Source organism: Heliangelus exortis, chromosome 2, assembly GCF_036169615.1.
Source record: "Heliangelus exortis chromosome 2, bHelExo1.hap1, whole genome shotgun sequence".
In the NCBI taxonomy this organism is placed as follows: Eukaryota; Metazoa; Chordata; class Aves; order Apodiformes; family Trochilidae; genus Heliangelus; species Heliangelus exortis.
In genome coordinates, this window is record NC_092423.1 from 11934 (window position 1) to 32073 (window position 20140).

Below are 20140 nucleotides of genomic sequence, written 5' to 3' on the forward strand. Positions count from 1 at the left end.
TCAGGACAAGGCAATACACTTTTCAAGACAAGGCAATACACTTTTCAGGACAAGGCAATACACTTTTCAGGACAAGGCAATACACTTTTCAGGACAAGGCAATACACTTTTCAGGACAAGGCAATACACTTTTCAGGACAAGGCAATACACATTTCAAGACAAGGCAATACACATTTCAAGACAAGGCAATACACATTTCAGGACAAGGCAATACACATTTGAAGACAAGGCAATACACTTTTCAGGACAAGGCAATACACTTTTCAGGACAAGGCAATACACTTTTCAGGACAAGGCAATACACATTTCAAGACAAGGCAATTCACATTTCAATACAAGACAATACACATTTCAAGACAAGGCAATACACATTTCAAGACAAGGCAATACACATTTCAAGACAAGGCAATACACATTTCAAGACAAGGCAATACACATTTCAATACAAGGCAATACACTTTTCAGGACAAGGCAATACACTTTTCAATACAAGGCAATTCACATTTCAATACAAGGCAATTCACATTTCAATACAAGGCAATACACATTCTAGGACAAGGCAATACACTTTTCAGGACAAGGCAATACACTTTTCAGGACAAGGCAATACACATTTCAGGACAAGGCAATTCACATTTCAATACAAGGCAATTCACATTCTAGGACAAGGCAATACACATTTCAAGACAAGGCAATTCACATTTCAAGACAAGGCAATACACATTCTAGGACAAGGCAATACACATTCTAGGACAAGGCAATACACATTCTAGGACAAGACAATTCACATTTCAATACAAGGCAATTCACATTTCAATACAAGGCAATTCACATTTCAATACAAGGCAATATAAGTACATCAGTACAAAGCAACAGACACTCAATTAAGGCAATACAAGTACAGCACTACACACACACAGGTACGAGGCAACACACACACAGGTACGAGGCAACACACACACAGGTACGAGGCAACACACACACAGGTACGAGGCAACACACACACAGGTACGAGGCAACACACACACAGGTACGAGGCAACACACACACAGGTACGAGGCAACACACACACAGGTACGAGGCAGGTCCAAGGCTACCCACACCCAGGTCCAAGGCTACCCACACCCAGGTCCAAGCTTCAAATACATCACTACAAGGCAGTACACAGTTGGTTTCAAGGCAATACACATACATCATTACAAATCAATACACATGCAGTGGCAATGCATACCACTAGATTGTTACAACGCTATACTCGGTCAATTACAGCCAGTTCCATCACATTACACACACGAGTACACTCACAATGCAGTCAAAAACCATTATTGAAAATACAGTACGTATTCAAGTACAGAGTCCAACGGGGAGGTAAACAAATATTCAGGACTATACACAAAGACAGACAAAGAAGGCATTACAGACTTCTGCTTAAGTCTGCATTACAGACTACTTACAGGCGAATACTTCAATGACTCCGTCAAGTACTACAACTACACAAACTCAATTTCAGCACAGACTCAAATTAGGATTAAACTGCAAGGCATCACAAAGTCAAACAAAAGCCACTACAGACTAAATCTACCGCTCTAAAGTAGGGCTGTAAAAGTCAAACAATGAAGTAAGGCAGTACAAGTATATATTCAAATAAAAAGCTATGCAAAATCAATCCTTCACGTACATTGCAACACCGGGTCGTGTACCTAGTCCCCTACAATGCTATAGGCTCACTGGCACACTAATACAGTCCCATACAGGCAAATGTAGCGCACTACAGATTCAAACGCCATTACATTACATAGCAATAGAGTGCAATAAAAACTCAAATAAGCACTCAAATATAGGGCACTGTAATCTAATACAGTACAACATGCTGTAACAAAGCCACCCTAACACACACATAAGGCTTCACAGAACAATACAACCGCACATGGAAAACACCAATGGAACCACAGACAGTAATACAGCCTATTTTGGTGCACTTGAGTAAAAAAATAGAGTAACAACTCAGACACCAGGTCAAGTACGGCGCGACACCAGGTCAAGTACGGCGCGACACCAGGTCAAGTACGGCGCGACACCAGGTCAAGTACGGCGCGACACCAGGTCAAGTACGGCGCGACACCAGGTCAAGTACGGCGCGACACCAACATGAGCCATACTGTACAATGCAGTAAATGTTCTAATATAGAAATACAAGGAGGGACTGAAGACACAGAACCTAGCACCTTTGTGGCACGTGGCCACAAAGCCGTGGCAATTCAATTACAAAGCATTGCAAGGCACTGAGAACTAAATCACACATACAATGTATATCTGGAAACCTACAGTACAAAGTCAGTATACTGCCAAACAGCAGATACAGAGCCCTACAAAACCAAACACCAGAACAACACATTTGTTACCTGATGGGCTTTGAGACTGAAACCCTGAAGGAGGCACAGATGAAATACAACATAGCGCTGCCGTGGAAACACAGTTTGCTAGACGAAAAGGCGCAGGTTCGGATGGTCTCCCCGAAGACGGTTCTCCATAAACCGTGCAGAATCCTAGGGCGTCCTGTCTACCGGCACCGACTGTCCCACAGCACGCCCTCCTCGGACGACACGCTCATCGGAGACGCCGTGCTTCTGTCACCTAGAAGACCAAGAGACAAAATTACTGTTCTGCTCCGTAAAATGATCCTCGTCATTCCCACCGCTCCACCTCACCTCAAATGCTCGGCCAAGTCCAACAATGGCCAGGACAGCATCTGCAAAAAAAAAAAAAAAGGCAAATGCTTTAGCGAGTGGTCAAGGACTTTGATCTTACTGAAAGAGCTTACTAGCATCTCACCTTCTTAAGCAGTTGATGGGTGTACTTCCTGACACCTCAATGGCTCTACAGGGCACCTGAAAAGAGCAAGGCAATTTGTAATATACTGCTGCTTCCAACAAAACCCTCCCAGAGAATTGCCCAATCTCCTTTACCTTAATCCTTCGCCAGATGCCCCTCAGGCATGTTAGTCTGAACTGGATACCAAGGCACCACCTGAAAAAATACACAGGTAGTGTTTTTTACTTCAATACTACTCATAACATTTAACACTTCCAGCAGGCAATTTCACAGTGCTCACCTTCCAAATGTCATGTCCCATTGAGATGAACTGCCTGCTCTACACAGCTTTGCAACCTAAAAAAAAAAAAAAAAAAAAAAAAAATCCATTAATGCTGCTCAGAGCAACTACATCCACCTGCCCTGTGACAGACTTTACCAAGCCTTGCTATGACATTCAGCTACCCACCTGCTTTGCTTTTTGTTCCACGTCCTGGACTTCTGCATCTGTAAGAAATAAATCCAACTAATCTCAGGGATTCTAATAAATATTGAAAGCACCTCCCCACCAACACCAAACACTGACTAACCTTCAGGTGGCATCTTTCTCGCCTCCTCCAGCCTTTTTCTGCTCGTCTTTGTCATACGGCATCTGAAAAACAGTATTATGCAAGTCACTGAAATGCTGCTCAACAGCTGGAATATTCCCTTAGGGCTCTTCCAACAAACCCTGACCCTACAACTCCAGGCAGGGCAGCTCCAACCCAAACACAAACTCAAGACACAACCCTGCAAACCGTGAGACTATGTCAAGAGACCACCAAGCAAGAAGCGTATCTCCGGCATCCAAGACTGCTTGGCAAGAAGACCTACGGCGATGTGACTGCGAAGCTAGGAGATGAAGCGATGGATGCCAAAAAACATGGACTTCAAGACCTGAGGACACAAGGACGTGTGGATCGATTCCCACTCTGGGAAAATCTAAGACCAGAGATGCTGATGCAGGTGGCAATGATGTTTCAGAAGATGACCATCAAGAAACTTCCAAGATGAAAGACCTATCTATGGTTTACATCTGTCACACAAGAAAAAGATGCTGCTGACCAGGAAATGCTTTCCAGGGATGATGCCCAAGACGCAGGACTTGTTCTGTGAGGACACACAGAAGACCATCAAGGCCTGAGGAAGCGCCGAGACGAAGATGGACAACACAAAACACACAACCCCAGACACCAAGGCTGGAGCTGCCCTGCCCACACTAGCATCGTGCTGGAAACTAACTCGCTCTGCTTATCCACACAAAGGGGGCTACTCCCAGACAGCCCTCTCCCAGAAAGCAAACTTCAAAATCCCTCCGGCAACTCCCAACCTCAACCCCCCAACAATTCAGTCCCTCGACTTATCTTTCCGAGAGCTGGGGTTCAGAATCTATGTCCAGCAGCAAACACCACTCCGTGACAGGCATGTTCCTTCAGTACACACATTCCTGTTCACCATCTGCAATCAGAAAAAAAAAAAAAAAGGAAAAAAATCAGAATCCGTGTCACCAGTTAGGACCGCTTCAGCTGTCTCCAAACACTTACACTACAAAAAAGAGGCCTCAGAAGAGTCCCACAGCATTCTTCTCCCCTTCTTGATCCAGAGTTCAATCCTGTCTACACCACTGCTTTGGGCACCTAAAAAGAACAAGAGACAGTTACTGTTCTGATGATTGATCATCACGAGCTTCATGAACCCCCCCTGTACCACCTCACCTTTAAGAGTCATCTGTTCTCAACAGTAGGAGGCACACCGCCTGCAAAAAAAGAGGAAACATTTAACCGAGTTGATATAAAACACGTGAACGACTCTGCGCACAGCCATCTCACCTTCTCCAACTGTTCCTCAAGACGCGGCTTTGGCACTCCGGCACTGTGTGTGACACCTGCAAAAGTCAAGGCAAAAGGCACACGCTGAGATATTGCCTCCAACGACACCCAGGCCACTGTGACATCTATCTCCTGCTCCATTACCTTTGCCCCTCGCCCATCTGTCTGCCATCTCTTTGGGGTACCACGATGAGGTTAGGAGGGCACCTGAAAAACAAAAAAAACCCCACAAAACAACAAGGGATGCTCATGACCAACCAATAATACAACACCTGAGAATAACTGCTCCTCCAGCCCACCGGCCATCGCTCACCTTGCCACAGCCACCTCTGGTGTCCGTACCCCGCTTCGCTCGCCGCTTCCACCTTCAAAATGACAACAAACCGTAATGTGGTCAGGTAGCCAAGGGAGGCAGCTTGCCGCCAACTGTACACCCTGACTAACCTTCAGCTGGTTCCCTTGTCTCCTCCTCCATCCCTTTCTCGCTCATCCTTGACTTGCGGGATCTGAAAAACAGGATTACGCAAGTTACCGCACCGCCGCTCAACACCGAGTCGGTCAGGTTGTGGTGCTTCTGTGGCCCCTGATCCTACCCAGCAGGCAGGGCAGCTCCAAGCCAAACACTCACAGGCACAGACTGACCCAAGACACAGCCACGTGAGTCACAAGACTTGAGCTCGAGATAAAACTCGCAGCAAGAACAGGGACTCTGGAATCCAAGACTTTTGGGCAATAAGACCTACAGCGATGCGTCTGCAAAGCGAGGGAACGAAGCGACGGATGCCTGAGATGCCGCCTTCAAGACCTGAGGATGCAAGGATGTGGGGAATGAGTCCCCCTCAGGGAAACTGGATGGACAGAGATCAGATGACAATGCAATTGAGAACGACATTGTGGAAGACGACCATCAAGAAACTTCCAAGTCAAGAGACCGATCTGCAATTTAAACTCATTGTGCAGAATAACACGCTGCTGATCAGTACCGTGCTGATCAGGAAAGGCTTTGCAGGGATGATGCCCAAGATGCGAGACTTGCTCTGTGAGGACACAGAGAAGACCATCAAGACTGGAGGAAGCTCTAAGACAAAGACAAACAACACAAGATACACAACCCCACACACCAAGGCTGGAGCTGCCCTGCCCACCCTAGCATTGTGCTGGAAACTAACGTGCTCTGTTCACCCACTCAAAGGGGGCTAATTGTAGACAGCCCTCTCCCAGATGCCATCTTCAAAATCCCTCCTGCAACTCCAAGCCTCAGCCCCTCTGCAACCAAGTTCCTGTACTTAGCTTTCAGAGGGCTGTGGGTCTAAATTTATGTCCAGCAACAAAACCACGCTGTCTGACTAGCACGTTCCTGCAGTTTTAAGGTTCCTCTTCAACAACTGCATTAAAAAAAAAAAAAAAAAAAAAAAAAAAAAAAAAAAAAAAAAAGTAATAAGTAGAAAAAAAAAAAACTAACAAATAGAAACAAAAAAAATTTGCATGCAAGCATATTCTTGCTATAAAGAGCTCTAACTTACGGTGGTTTTAAAGTTCTTACCTTAAAGAGTCTTCTCAAACAGCCCAGACAGCTCAACAGCTGCAGTCAGCTCCAGGAGTAGGAGAGCTCTGACCTCAGAGAAGCCCAAGAGCTGACTGAAGCCCCTAGCCAAAGGCTGCGGCTTATATACCACAGGCGCCGCCCACAGCTTTTCCCACAATCCCCTGGGAAAGGGGAGGGGGCGATTACCACGAGGTATAAAAGCAGCCAGAGGAGAAGCAGTCAGTTTTCTCCTCTTTCTTCAGTTTGCGGGACAAGCAGGGAAACTCCGTGATGCCGGCTGAGGAATTTGGGGTTTTTTCTCTCTCCTTGTTACTTCAGCGACATGACCAGGTAAGAATTCAACCCAAAGGGAACCTTAACAGAGTAAAGGTCGTTGGAGGCTTGGATTAGACAGAAAAGAGGAAAGAACAAGTGGGGTGGGTCATAGATACGGACTCACAAAGTCTCCTGAAAGACTCAGAGGGGTGAGAGCTCTGCAACAAAGCTAAAAGTGCACTAAAGGCAAGCTGGAAGGCAGTATTCTGTTAGAGGGGTCATTTTTGGATCGAAGACACTGAAGAAAGCTGAGGGGCACAAGCAGCAGTCTGGAGGGGATTTTAATAGAGTACAGGCGACCCTGGGATGTTGGGAACCGAATGACAGGCGGCGTCAGAAGAGCTTCTCGTGGAGCGAAAAAGGCGTAAAATGCGCAACGGAGCCGGAAGGTGGCTGTGGGACGCCGACGGGGGGCGTGAGGTTGGCCTCCGGAGGTGTGGTGGTGAGAGAAGGGTGCTGTGAGAGAGGTAAAAGGCGGCTCTGGGACACGAGGGAAAACCGTACGTGTCCAGTTGATGTACGGATGTCCTCGGGGGCTGAGGGACTGAACAGATGTCTAAGATCACAACAAATGAAGGAAGGGTTCTGGGCTGCAAAGAGAGCCTGAAGAAGGATTTTGTCTCAGTAAGAGAGCTAAAAAAAGCACCGCAGAGATCGAAGGGTGTGGGGCGGCGTGAGGATGGTCTCGAAAGGAGCAGTGCCCTGAATGAGAGGGCTCTGATGGGCAATAATGTTGAAGAAGAGTCCGGGAAGACCCTCTGGCAGAGTCTTGAGGGGGAGACCGGACCCCCGTCCCTTTCTGAACGCTTCCTCGGAGAGGACCCTGGGTGTGGCTGGATGTGGTCTTTGCCCCTGGCAGTAAAGCGGAGTTCATACTCTCCCTCTGCCCCAGAGTTGGTGTATTTTGTCTCTGCCTTTTAATACCTCGCTACCTTTCTGCATGATGTGCACCCGTCCCGTTGTATAAAGGGTTTCTTTAAAATGCATCTTACCCCAGGGTGATTGGTCTCTTGGCTCTGCTGCATGTGCCTTAGATTTCACTGGTTGTTTCATCTGAACCTGAAGTTCTGACGGTTTGCTGCCATCTCGAAATAAATTGATCCGTTTGCTTCCTGGTCTCCATATGGAACTCTAATTCCTGAAATTCACCTTTCGTTTTGCCGTCTCCGTGTCCTGTGGACTTATCTGGCTCTCGAGGGGGGAGGGGCTTGCTGCGCTGCTTTTCTATTAGTCTGTCTTTGGTGTTTCATGTGGCATCGGTTTCACTAGATTTCGAGGACAGTTGAGACTGTCCTGAGGTCTATATATGTCTACTACTTAATATGATACTTTGCCAGATGGGCGGGGTCAGCGCAAAAGACACAGGCACTCAAATAAAGAAGTTAGTTTATATTTACTGATGTATTAAATTATAAGAGAACAAGTGCAGAAACAAACAACAAAACTGAAGTGCGATAGCAAAGTCAAAGCAAAACACACCAGCTCGTGTAATTGTTACTATACAGACGCAGCGATAAAGAGTAAGAAAGACGTGTCGCCGATTGCCGTAATGATTCGACTTTCCCTGGATCTGCGGTTGCTGGGGAGCCCTGGTTGTTACGAGGACACGGAGAACCCTTCCCAGCAGTTGGGAAATCCTACACGGTGCGTCCTTTTGTAGGTGAGGACGCCAGAAAAGGTCCAGTTTTTCGAGTATCCCGTTGCCGCTAGTCCAAAGGGCTTGAGCTTTTCTTAACGTGAAAACGTCCGGTCTTACGCCCCCTAACGACCGAAACCGGGGCCTGGCTGGGGCCCAAGTCGCAGATCGTAGGGCTGCCTAAACTATCTCCCCTAGACATGTTACTGGTGGTTACCTAAAATATCTGCCTGGGCAGTTTGGTATATTGGCTGCTTTTGCACTCTCTCGTGGTTTGAAAAAAATTTCTCAGAATGGGGAGGGTAAGGTACTGCTTTCACAAACCTTTTTCCTCCTACATACTTAGCTGATCTCCCAGTAAACCAAATGTGCTCCGTCTCAGGATGAGTTAATAGATCCAAGTTTTTTCCAAACCTCATTAAAGATTCATTTTTGAGTGCAAAATCAGGGTTTACTTCTTGATTATTCATGGGGGGCAGTGGCTAGCTGCTAGTGGAAGGCAGCCACACCATAGCCTCCCACTTTGGCTCTATCTTGAATATATTTGACCCATTGCATGATAGGAATTATGGCAGACAGAGCCGCTTTATATCCTACTGTGAGTGGTTCTAGTTCTAGCGCAGCCCAAAAATGTGCTAATGTAGTAGATGTGTTTGTGAATTCATGTTAAATAATTATAAAGTGTTTGCTAACCCAACTTTGAGAGTACTAATAATATATCTGTCTTCAACATTGTGAAATATGCAAACGTAGGAATTCGTTAAAATGAAATATAACTGTTCTTTGCGTAACTACAAAGCTTAAGGGAACAAGATACAAGACATCCACAGTTTCTGTGCCCTGAAAACACTACAATGTACATCCCGCTAATCTAAGCTGATTTTTCTGCTCACCACATAGCGTTGCAATTTAAGGTGGTTTTACTGCTGACTGCAGAGCGTTGCACAGGAAAGAGGGAAGGAGCGCATGTGCGGAATCGAAGGGTAACGAGAGGGGAAACTGAGGCAGACGTTGACTTCATCCAACGACCACCAGATGGGGGTCAAAAAGATCCCCAGAGATAAAGCGGGCATGCGCCTTTGAAGGCCTGCTTCTCCCAAGAACTAATAAACATAATCCAGCCTATTCCTAGAACAGTCATGAATATGTACTAGAATAGTTATGAACATGTATTAAGGTATGGAATGTAAGATAAAAGATTAAACTTTAAGGCATGTGTGCGAGTGGAGTGGAGACTCCCCACGCACCCAGCGCTGTTTTGCTTATTGCAATTTTATTAATTAAATTAAACTATTAACAGAATATTGAGTCAGTAATTTATAACACTGATAACTCTCAAAGTGGAGTTGTTTTCTGCTTCTGGTAATTTTCTCCCCCGGGCTCCAAGTTCTGTGTAACCCGTTTACAGATTTGTTTGAGATCTCTTCTTATTTGTGAGGATCATAAATCCAAAACCTTTTGTTAAGCCTCTTCTGTTAATTCCAAATCACTGTGCTGTTCACTTCTGCAAACTCACACTTTTCCCTTGTTACCTCACATAACAGGGTTAAGATTGGTCCTACGTGTCAGATGCACTGTCTCCAAAAACGAAACAATCCGATGACTGCTAAGAATTGAACACCGCAATACACGCTGCCACGCACTGAATATAAGAAGATACAAAACCATTGACGGGCAGTCGGGCATCTTTTGAGCGAAAAACTACAAATGAGTCTCCGGAAAACGGCCATTTTGTTACCGGAAGTCGGCCGTCTTTTTACCGGAAAACTACAAATGAGTCTCCGGAAGTCGGCCATCTTGTCACCGGAAGTCGGCCATCTTTCTACCGGAAAACTACGAATGAGTCACCGGAAGTCGGCCATTTTGTTACCGGAAGTCAGTCATTTTTTACCGGAAAACTACAAAAGAGTCTCCGGAAGCCGGCCATCTTGTCACTGGAAGTCGGCCATCTTTCTACCGGAAAACTACAAATGAGTCTCCGGAAGTCGGCCATTTTGTTACCGGAAGTCGGCCATTTTTTACCGGAAAACTACAAATGAGTCTCCGGAAAACGGCCATTTTGTTACCGGAAGTCGGTCATTTTTTTACCGGAAAACTACAAATGAGTCTCCGGAAGTCGGCCATCTTGTCACCGAAAGTCGGCCATCTTTCTACCGGAAAACTACAAATGAGTCTCCGGAAGTCGGCCATTTTGTTACCGGAAGTCGGCCATTTTTTTACCGGAAAACTACAAAAGAGTCTCCGGAAGTCGGCCATCTTGTTACCGGAAGTCTGCCATCTTTTTAGCGAAAAACTACAAATGAGTCTCCGGAAGTCGGCCATTTTGCTACCGGAAGTTGGCAATCTTTTTACCGGAAAACTAGAAATGAGTCTCCGGAAGTCGGCCATTTTGTTACCGGAAGTCGGCCATCTTTTTAGCGAAAAACTACAAATGAGTCTCCGGAAGTCGGCCATTTTGCTACCGGAAGTCGGCCATTTTTTTACCGGAAAACTACAAAAGTCTCCGGAAGTCGGCCATTTTGTTACCGGAAGTCGGCCATCTTTTTAGCGAAAAACTACAAATGAGTCACCGGAAGTCGGCCATTTTGTTACCGGAAGTCGGCCATCTTTTTACCGGAAAACTACAAATGAGTCTCCAGAAGTCGGCCGTCTTGGTGCCGGAAGTCCGCCATCTTGTTACCGGAAAACTACAAATGAGTCACCGGAAGTCGGCCATCTTGTTACCGGAAGTTGGCCATCTTTTTAGCGAAAAACTACAAATGAGTCACCGGAAGTCGGCCATTTTGTTACCGGAAGTCGGCCATCTTTTTACCGGAAAACTACAAATGAGTCTCCGGAAGCCGGCCATTATGTTACCGGAAGTTGGCCATCTTTTTAACGAAAAACTACAAATGAGTCTCCGGAAATCGGACAAACTGCAAGTTAAAAATTTAAGAGCCCCCAATGTCCCCTGAGCGTAGAAACACACCATCTGGGAGATCCTCTGATCTTCGCCAAAACCTGTCAATTTTCTCTCTTACTTCATAGATTCATTTAATCACTCGTGTTGGAAGGGGCCCTCAAAGACCATCTGGTCCATCCCTCTACCTAATACTATGGATTCGATGTCTTAACACTTTCTACAACGGGAGGAATCTACTGCTTCTCCTGGGAGACCATTCCAATCTTTTACTGTCCACATGGTGAAAAATGAACTTCTTATGTCCAATCAGAATTTCTCCATTACCTCTTATCCATTAAGCCCCATCTTACCTTGTTGCTGGAGGACCAAAAGAGAGAACTGTTGCAAGACGAACCTCTCTTAGGGCACGGCGCTCCGAGGTCCAAACAGGCGTTTCAGCAGAAACTCACGAATAGTGCTCTGAGTTTATTGCCCTCAGGGTTGCCGAGCCTGGCTCAGAGCTACTGCTCTGGAATCAGCTAACCTATCTCCTGGCTTGCTCAGGAATGAGCTGGGTGAGATTGTGCTCCAGGCCTCACCTTTTATTGGCCCCCTAATCCTGCTCATGCGCAGTTGGGGCCTGCCCTAATCAGGCACAGGTGGGTTTAACACAAGCTCATGCCCACTACCTGGCAATTAGTGGCACCTGGTTGCCTCATTTCACTACAGAGAACAGTGAGCAGCTGACTGTCTGGCTCCTTCTGGTTACACGAGGACAAAAAAAGAACATAGAGTGCAGCTGAGTAATGGGGAACATCCGGTTTCTAAAGGTCCAAAATAGAGAGTTTGTTTGGCTGCTTCACATGCTGTTTCCAGTTGCTGGAGGACTGGTGTCTGTCAGCAAGCCAGCAAGCATTTAAATACCCATTTACACATCTAATATCTGCTTTGACCTATACATCAGCTTTGATGCACTCACACAGAATCCCTGGAGCAAAATATCCCCCGTCCCTCCTGGTCCCACACTCCCCCCTCACCTCTACCAGACACCCTGACAGCCCTCACAGCCCTTTACCCCTCCCCACTGTAACTCCAGTGCTTAAAACACATCTATGAAGACTATTAGACAGGATTTGTCATTACATGCGTAACATCAAAGCAACGCTCTTGCTGGGGGCAGAAAAAGCTTCCATCCTTCCTTATTCCACTGCTGGGGTAGAGAACCCTGTATGGCTGCCTCTACTTGTATCACGAGAGACACCTACACACACGCTGCCGCAATAGTGGCGCTGCATGCTGCTTAGACAAAGCTGAAAGTAAAAAATGACTCCTGAAAGTAAAAAAATAAATTCACCATCTGCTCACGAGGTGTCCACATGTTCATACATATGCTATTTAAATACTTCTATAGGCAAGTATTTCACTTCCTTTCTGCATTTATGTAACTTGTACAACTGTTCACTGATACCATTACATTTTCTATCTCAAACACAGGGATAATTTGACCAGGAATTTTTTGTGTGTTACACAACCGAGATAGCTGCCCAAAGGAGATGCTACCAAACCCCCAGGGAAATATCCCATTTAGAGGGAGACAGAAACATAGTACTTCAGAGCACTCCATCAAAACACCAGCAGCATCCAGCTGTCTCTCTGTTCAAAGATTTAGAATAGATAATTAGCTAAACTAGGTAATACGAGATCTAAAGCATGTTAGCAGGGGCTGTTAGCGTCTAAACAATGCAGTTCGTACTTTACACAACTGTTTTTGTTACATTTATGATACAAAAAAAGTCTGTGATAACTCTTTGGCTTTAATTTTTGAAGGATGATGGGGAGAAGGGAGGGTAAAACTGCAGGAGTCAAACAAATCCCCACTGCTGCAGTATATAAACTTACCAAAAAGGACTCTCTGATTTGTTAATACATCTGGATGTACCAAAACGTGCAGAGGAATGCATTTTCATCATCTCAACTGCTGCAATTGTGACCCACAAAGCCAGAAACACCATCAACTTGAGAAAGATGTGCTGTGCTTCCATCTTGAGAATGACTTTCTCTTTTTTTGAAGGAGGAGGAAAGAGTCTTGTTGCTGGTGACTTCCGCAGACTCTTTTGGGATCTGCTCTGATGGGGAGTTTCCAAAATGCAACATCTTTGAATGAGAGGCATTTCTGTTTTGGACTCTCTCTTCCCATCTTCTATCTATATTCATGCTGAAGGGCAGTTGTTCCTGGTCTCCCAGCTTAGCTTGCAGCAGGCCAGGGATCAGATTCCTTCCTCAAGAAAAGGCACATCAGGTAACTGGTATATTTCTGCAATCACCAGGCTTGACTTCATCAAAAAAAAAAAAAAAAAAAAAAAAAAAAAAAAAAAAAAAAAAGCAAAAGCAGAGTGCCAGCAGGAAGCATCCGGAAGAATCCTATGGGTTGGCAAACCTCTTCTGCGACAACCTCCTTCACCATCCCTTGAAGTACTCATCATCCCTAAAGACACCCCCCAAGTCATATAGAAATAGCTTAACTTAGGGATATGGCTTAAGTTCTTGTCAGTGTAAGGTTAATGGTTGGACTCTATGATCTTGAAGGTCTTTTCTAATAGAGGTAATTCTGTGATTAGCACCATGGGCTTCCCCTCACCTGCTCTGTACCCATTCGATGCCAGATACTGCATCTGTCATTGTTTGTAGAACCCAAGCTACACCAAGAGACAAAATGACAGGTATACTTGAAGGAAGTCACCGGCTCCATGTTCATCCTCGCTACTACCCCAGCTCACCTCAAATGCTCATCCAGTCCCAAAAGTGGCCTACAAAGTTCATGCAAAAAAGTAACTGCTTCACTGAGTAGCCACATTATTCTCTGCTCTTTGACACTGACCTTGCCTCGGACTACTTGCTATAGTTAGCAGCTTTGTCCCAGTGAGCCTGCTTAGGATATTTGCAAAAAACAAAAGGAATGTACCAAGATGCTGCCTCAAACAGCACCCTGCCTGCAACAATTCCCATCTCTTACTCCTTTACCTTGCCAATTTGCATACCCAGCCTCTGCAATTTTCTTGTTGTCACATGGTGACTACAATAGAACCTATAAACATCAACTGATGCTTCGAACTTCAACAACACATCTAAAAAATAACTGCTCTTTGGTCCCACTAGTCATCACTCACCTCACCCCAGTCACCTTCAGTGACTATCCCACTTTGCTTACTGCTTCTACCTTCAAAATGAGTTAAACACACACTGTAATCAGGTAGCTACCAGAAGCACAATCCCTCCAGCACTACACACTGACTGACCTGACTGCACTCTGCTCCCTCATTTCTTCTCACAAGCGCATATTTGTCCTTTGCATCTGAAAGAAAGTGTTACACAAGTCACTGGAATGCTGAACAATGGACAGACAATTCCAGATATCTCCATCCCAGTTAGGAACCCCATCTAGAGTATTACTACTCTCATGCCATTAATAAACACAGCCCCAAAACTTTAAACCCATACACATACAACCGTTAACTACTGAGAGGGTCGATGTCCTGCGCTGCACAGGAAAAACCCTCTCATGAGGGTCCCATCACCTTCAAACACCATCAAAGCAACTGCCCACCCAGCCTGACTATGGCTGCTCTACCTAAGATCACTGTAAAATTGTGGCCTAAAAACTCAAGGCAAACATCACCAGAGACCCTTATGGCTCTTCAATATCCCCAACTCTACAATCTGGGCAGAGCAGCCCCAGGCCAAACACACAAACACAGACCAACCCAAGACACACCACTGCAAACTACAAGATTAAACATTAATAGAAAACTCCCAAAAAGAATTACTCTGGGCTCCAAGAAGTTGGCCAAGAAGATCTACAGGGATGCAAGGGTGAGGCAAGGAGGCCCCATGGTGACATCAAGGGTCATAGAACACTTCCCCTTACAATAATTACTCTTCAAAATAACATATCAGATGTACAAGAAGACTAGCATCAAGACCTAAGGATGCAGAGACAAGGTCGCAAATGTGGAAAATTTATGACCAGAGATGCTCAATCGTTCATAAAGAAGATTACAAAAGATGCCTATCAAGAAATTTGCAAGATGCAAGACAAGAAGGATCCAGATGGCACTATGATGATGATGACTAAATGTGTTCAACACCATGGGGATGATGTTCAATATTACTTGTCCTGTGAGGGACTCTGGAACCCAAGACTTTTGGGCAATAAGACCTACAGCGGTGCGTCTGCAAAGCGAGGGAACGAAGCGACGGATGCCCAAGAAACCGCCTTCGAGACCTGAGGACGCACGGATGCGGGGAATGAGTCCCCCTCAGGGAAACTGGGTGGACAGAGATCAGATGACAATGCAATTGAGAATGACGTTGCAGAAGACAGCCATCAAGAAACCGATCTGCAATTTAGACTCGTCGTGCGGAATAACACGCTGCTGATCAGCGCTGTGCTGATCAGGAAAGGCTTTCCCGGGAGGATGCCCAAGATGCAGGACTTGCTCTGTGAGGACACAGAGGACCATCAAGGCCTCAGGAAGCTCTAAGACAGCAAAGACTGACAACACAAAACACACAACCCCACACACCGAAGCTGGAGCTGCCCTGCCCACGCTGGAATCATACTGGAAAGTAACCTGTTCCTTCACCCACCCAAAGGGTGCCGCTCCCAGACAACCCTCTCCCCTACGCTAACTTCAAAACACCACCTGCAATTCCCAGCCTCGACTCCTCTGCTCAGCCCCTCCCCACCCACCCCTGGGCTCTCAACTTATCTTCAAGATCGACAGCAGCACAAAGCCATGGTCAGTAACGAAAACCACATTGCTTGACTGGGATGTGCTTCCAGTCGCACGGTTCCTCTTCATCCCCTAGACGTAAAAAAGGAAAAAACACAACCCACAGATCACAAACAGCGCTGGCACAAGTCCCACCTAAGCCAACGCACGCTACTTCCGCTGCACTCACCTCCTCGAGGGAGCCCCATGGTATACCACGCACCTTCTCCTTCCAGAGTTGAACGCTATCGCCACCGTCGCTTGGAGCACCTGAAACACCGAGAGAAAGAGTTCCTGTTCTGCTGATCAGAAGTCACCAGCCCCACGAACCCCTCGCTACCAACTCAACTCAACTTCAACGCTCAGCCGGTTCCAAAGGTGGCACACGCAGCGCCTGCAAAAACAAAAGGAAACGTTTAAGTGACTTGATGTAAAATACATGGCTGACCCAGCCCACCACCATCTCACCTTCTCCAACCGCTCCTAAATGTGTGTCTTTGTCCCTACAAGGATGGTTGTGGCACCTGCAAAAGTCAAAGCAAAAGGAACATGCTGAGGTAGTACCTCAGCCTCTCACCCATCTGCCTGCCATCCTCGTGGGGTGCCAAAAGTAGGTTCGGAGGACACCTGGAAAACACAAAAAACAGGGGATGCCAATGCCTTCAACAACAATAAAACACCCGAGAAATAACTGCTCCTCCAGCACACCGGCCTTTGCTCACCTTGCCAGAGCCACCTCCGGAACAGATATTCTGCTTCCTTGGCTGCTCTCACCTTCAAAAGGACAAACAAACCATAATGTGGTCAGGTAGCCAGGAGAGGGACCTTCACTCCAACACTGACTAACCTTTGGATGGCGCTCTTCTCTCCTCCCGCTCTTTCATGTACATCCTTGTCACACGGGATCTGAAAAACAGTGATACACAAGTCACTGGAACACTGCCCAACAGCTGAACTATTCAGTTATGGCTCTTCCAGCAAACCCTAACCCTACAACTCCGGGAAGGGCAGCTCCAAGCCAAACACTCAGACCAACTCCAGACACAGCCCTCCAAATCACAAGACTCGATCTCAAGAGAACACCAAGCAAAAAGAATATCTCTGGGATCCAAGACTGTTGGGCAAGGAGACCTACGGCGATGCAACTGCAAAACGAGAGGCTGAATCAAGGGATGCCAAAGAACCCGGGCTTCAAGACCTGATGACACGAGGATGCGGGGAACAAAGTCCCACTCTAGGAAAATCCACGACCACAGATGATACTGATGCCATTGGAGATGATGTTTCAGAAGATGACCAACAGGAAACTTCCCAGATGAAAGACTTATCTACGCTTCAAAGTTGTCACGCAAGAAGAAGATGCTGCTGACTAGTACTGATGAGTAAAGGCCTGCCAGGGATGATGCCCAAGATGCAGGACTTGCTCTGAGAGGACATCAAGGCCTGAGAAAGCTTTAAGACAAAGACATACAACACAAACTACACACCACCACACACCAAGGCTGGAGCTGCCCTGCCCGCACTGGCATCACATCAGAAATTAACCCACTTCCTTCACCTGACCAAAGGAGCCTGCTCCCAGACTGCCCTCTCCCCTACACTAACTTCAAAACCCCTTCCACAACTCCCACCAGCCTTGACCCCTCTACACCACTGGTCCCCCAACTTATCTTTCAGAGGACTGGCTCTCCAAAGTCGTCGTTAGCCAGGAAAATAGACAGGAGCGGCCTAGGATAATCCTCAACTTGCAAGGTTCCCCTTTGCCACCTGCATTAAAAAAAAAAAAAGTCACACCAAAACAAGCAAAGAAAAAAACTCCACACACATAACCACAACACCAAAACACCTACCAGAATATTCAGCGATAAGTCCAGCGTCAGCCAGCCCCGTTCCCTTCCAAAGGTTCTGGCTTTGCAGAAGAGCCCTGCAAAGTCCCACTCGACCACGCTTTCCAGAGTTGGATGCTGTAGGCATCGTCATTCAGGGCACCTAAAAGGCACAAAACTATTGTTCTGCTTGAGAGAAGACACTAGCTCCACAAGCCCTGCACTACCACCTCACCTCCAACGCTCATTCAGTTCCTGGAACTTGCTAGCATCATGCCAGGGAGGGACAGGCTCCCATCAACCACCCAAAGGGCACCGCTGCTGGACAGCTCGCTCCCCTACAGTAACTTTAAAACCCGAGCCAGCGATTCCTAACCTTGACCCCTCTACACAGACCCTCCCCAACCATCCTCCCTTTCTCTTACCTTTCAAACAGCTGGGGCTTTGAAGCACCGGACAGAAAAGTAACCCACATCGGCTGACGGGGATCTTCCCAAAACCACAAAGTTCCTCCTCGTCATCTGCAATAACAAACGGCAATAGCACCAGAAATAGGACGTCAGCTAAATACCAACCCCTTCCACACGCTCCCCATAAGCCCCAACTTGCCCTGCTCACCTTCTCCTTCCACATGTTATGGCCACCATCGCTTCTGGCACCTGAAACACCAGGAGACACAATTCCTATTCTGCTTGTCAGATCAAGCCTCCTCATTACCATCCCGTCTCACCTCCAGCGCTCTTCTGGCTCCAAAGGTGGCAAGCGCAGCACCTGCAAAAACAAAGGGAAACCCTTAACCTAGCTGAAGTAAAATCTCTGGATGAGCCAGCCCGCAACCATCTCACCTTCTCCAACTGCTCAATACGTGGCTTTGTGTGGCACCTGCAAAAGTCAAAGCAAAACCCGCATGCTGAGATATTGCCCCAATCAACAGGCAGCCCACACCAGCCTTTGCTCAGAAAACTTCCAAATCCCTTCTGCAACAACTCCCAACCTCAGCACTTCAGCTCAGTCCCTCAACTTATCTTCCTGAGGGATGGTGGTTTTGGATCTATGTCCAGCAAAACACCACGCTGTCTGATGGGCACGTTCCTCTTCATCCCCTGCAATCAGAAAGAAAGGAAAATCGGAAATGGTGTCACCAATAAGGTGCGCTTCAGCCATCAACAACCGCTTATACTACACCCACCGCCTCAAAAGGGCCCCACCCAGTTCCACTCACCTACTCGATCCAGAGTCGAATGCTGTGTCCACCACTGCTTTGGGCACCTAAAAGACCAAGAGAAAGAGTTACTGTTCTGCTGATCAGTACTCACCAGCTCCATGAACCCACTCTCTACAACCCCAGCTCACCTTCAATGCTCATCCGGTTCCAAAGGTGGCACGCACAGCACCTGAAACATAAGGGAAACCTTTAACAGAGTTGACATTAATACATGGCTGACCCAGCCCACAGACATCTCACCTTCTCCAACTGTTCCTCAAGATGTGGCTTTGTCACTTCAGCACTGCGTGTGACACCTGCAAAAGTCAAAGCAAAAGGCACACGCTGAGATATTGCCCCAAACACCACCCAGGCCACCGCGACGTCCATCTCCTGCTCCTTTACCTCGGCCTCTCACCCATCTGCCTGCCATCTCTTTGGGGTGCCAAAACAAGGTTAGGAGTGCACCTGAAAAAAAACACAAACAACAAGGGATGTTCGTGACCAACCAATAAAACAACACCTGAGAATAACTGCTCCTCCAGCCCACCAGCCTTTGCTCACCTTGCCACAGCCACCTCCGGTGCCCGTATCCCGCTTTGCTTGCCGCTTCCGCCTTCAAAATGACAACAAACCATAATGCGGTCAAGCAGCCAAAGGAGGCACCTTCCCACCGACTGCACACCCTGACCAACCTTCGGATGGCAGCCTCCTCTCCTCCTCCATCTGTTTCTTGATGGTCATTGACACGTGGGATCTGAAAAACAGGATTATGCAAATCACTGGGAAGCTGCTCAGCACCGAGTCGGTCAGTTAATGGCACTTCCCACGGCCCCTGATCCTACACAGCAGGCAGGGCAGCTCCAAACCAAACACTCACAGGCACAGACTGAACAAAGACATAGCCACGTGAGTCACAAGACTTGACCTCAAGATAAAACTCACAGCAAGAAGAGGGACTCTGGAATCCAAGACTTTTGGGCAATAAGACCTACAGTGATGCGTCTGCAAAGCGAGGGAACGAAGCGACGGATGTCCGAGGAGCCACCTTCAAGACCTGAGGACGCAAGGATGCGGGGAATGAGTCCAGATGCTGATGCACTTGGCAATGATGTTTCAGAAGATGACAATCAAGAAATCCCAAGTCAAGAGACCGATCTGCAATTTAGACTCGTCATGCGGAATAACACGCTGCTGATCGGCACCGTGCTGATCAGGAAAGGCTTTGCAGGGAGGATGCCCAAGATGAAGGACTCGCTCCGTGAGGACACAGAGGACCA

At 46.9% G+C, this 20140-nt stretch overlaps 2 long non-coding RNA genes across 3 annotated transcripts; both read right to left on the minus strand.

The window, feature by feature from the left end:
• Nucleotides 1-2680: 2680 nt before the first annotated feature.
• LOC139793649 (uncharacterized) lies at nucleotides 2681-3169 on the minus strand. Its single transcript, XR_011724690.1, has 4 exons — nucleotides 3114-3169; nucleotides 2968-3028; nucleotides 2834-2889; nucleotides 2681-2750 (listed from the first exon to the last, which is right to left on the minus strand). It is a non-coding gene; the product is annotated as an uncharacterized lncRNA (long non-coding RNA).
• Nucleotides 3170-4834: 1665 nt separating this feature from the next.
• LOC139791900 (uncharacterized) lies at nucleotides 4835-19750 on the minus strand. Of its 2 annotated transcripts, none has more exons than XR_011724078.1 (3): nucleotides 19556-19750; nucleotides 19425-19476; nucleotides 4835-4887 (listed from the first exon to the last, which is right to left on the minus strand). It is a non-coding gene; the product is annotated as an uncharacterized lncRNA (long non-coding RNA). The 2 variants fall into 2 exon arrangements; XR_011724077.1 differs by lacking the exon at nucleotides 4835-4887 and adding an exon at nucleotides 19225-19328 and having other exon boundaries at nucleotides 19556-19745.
• Nucleotides 19751-20140: the final 390 nt, after the last annotated feature.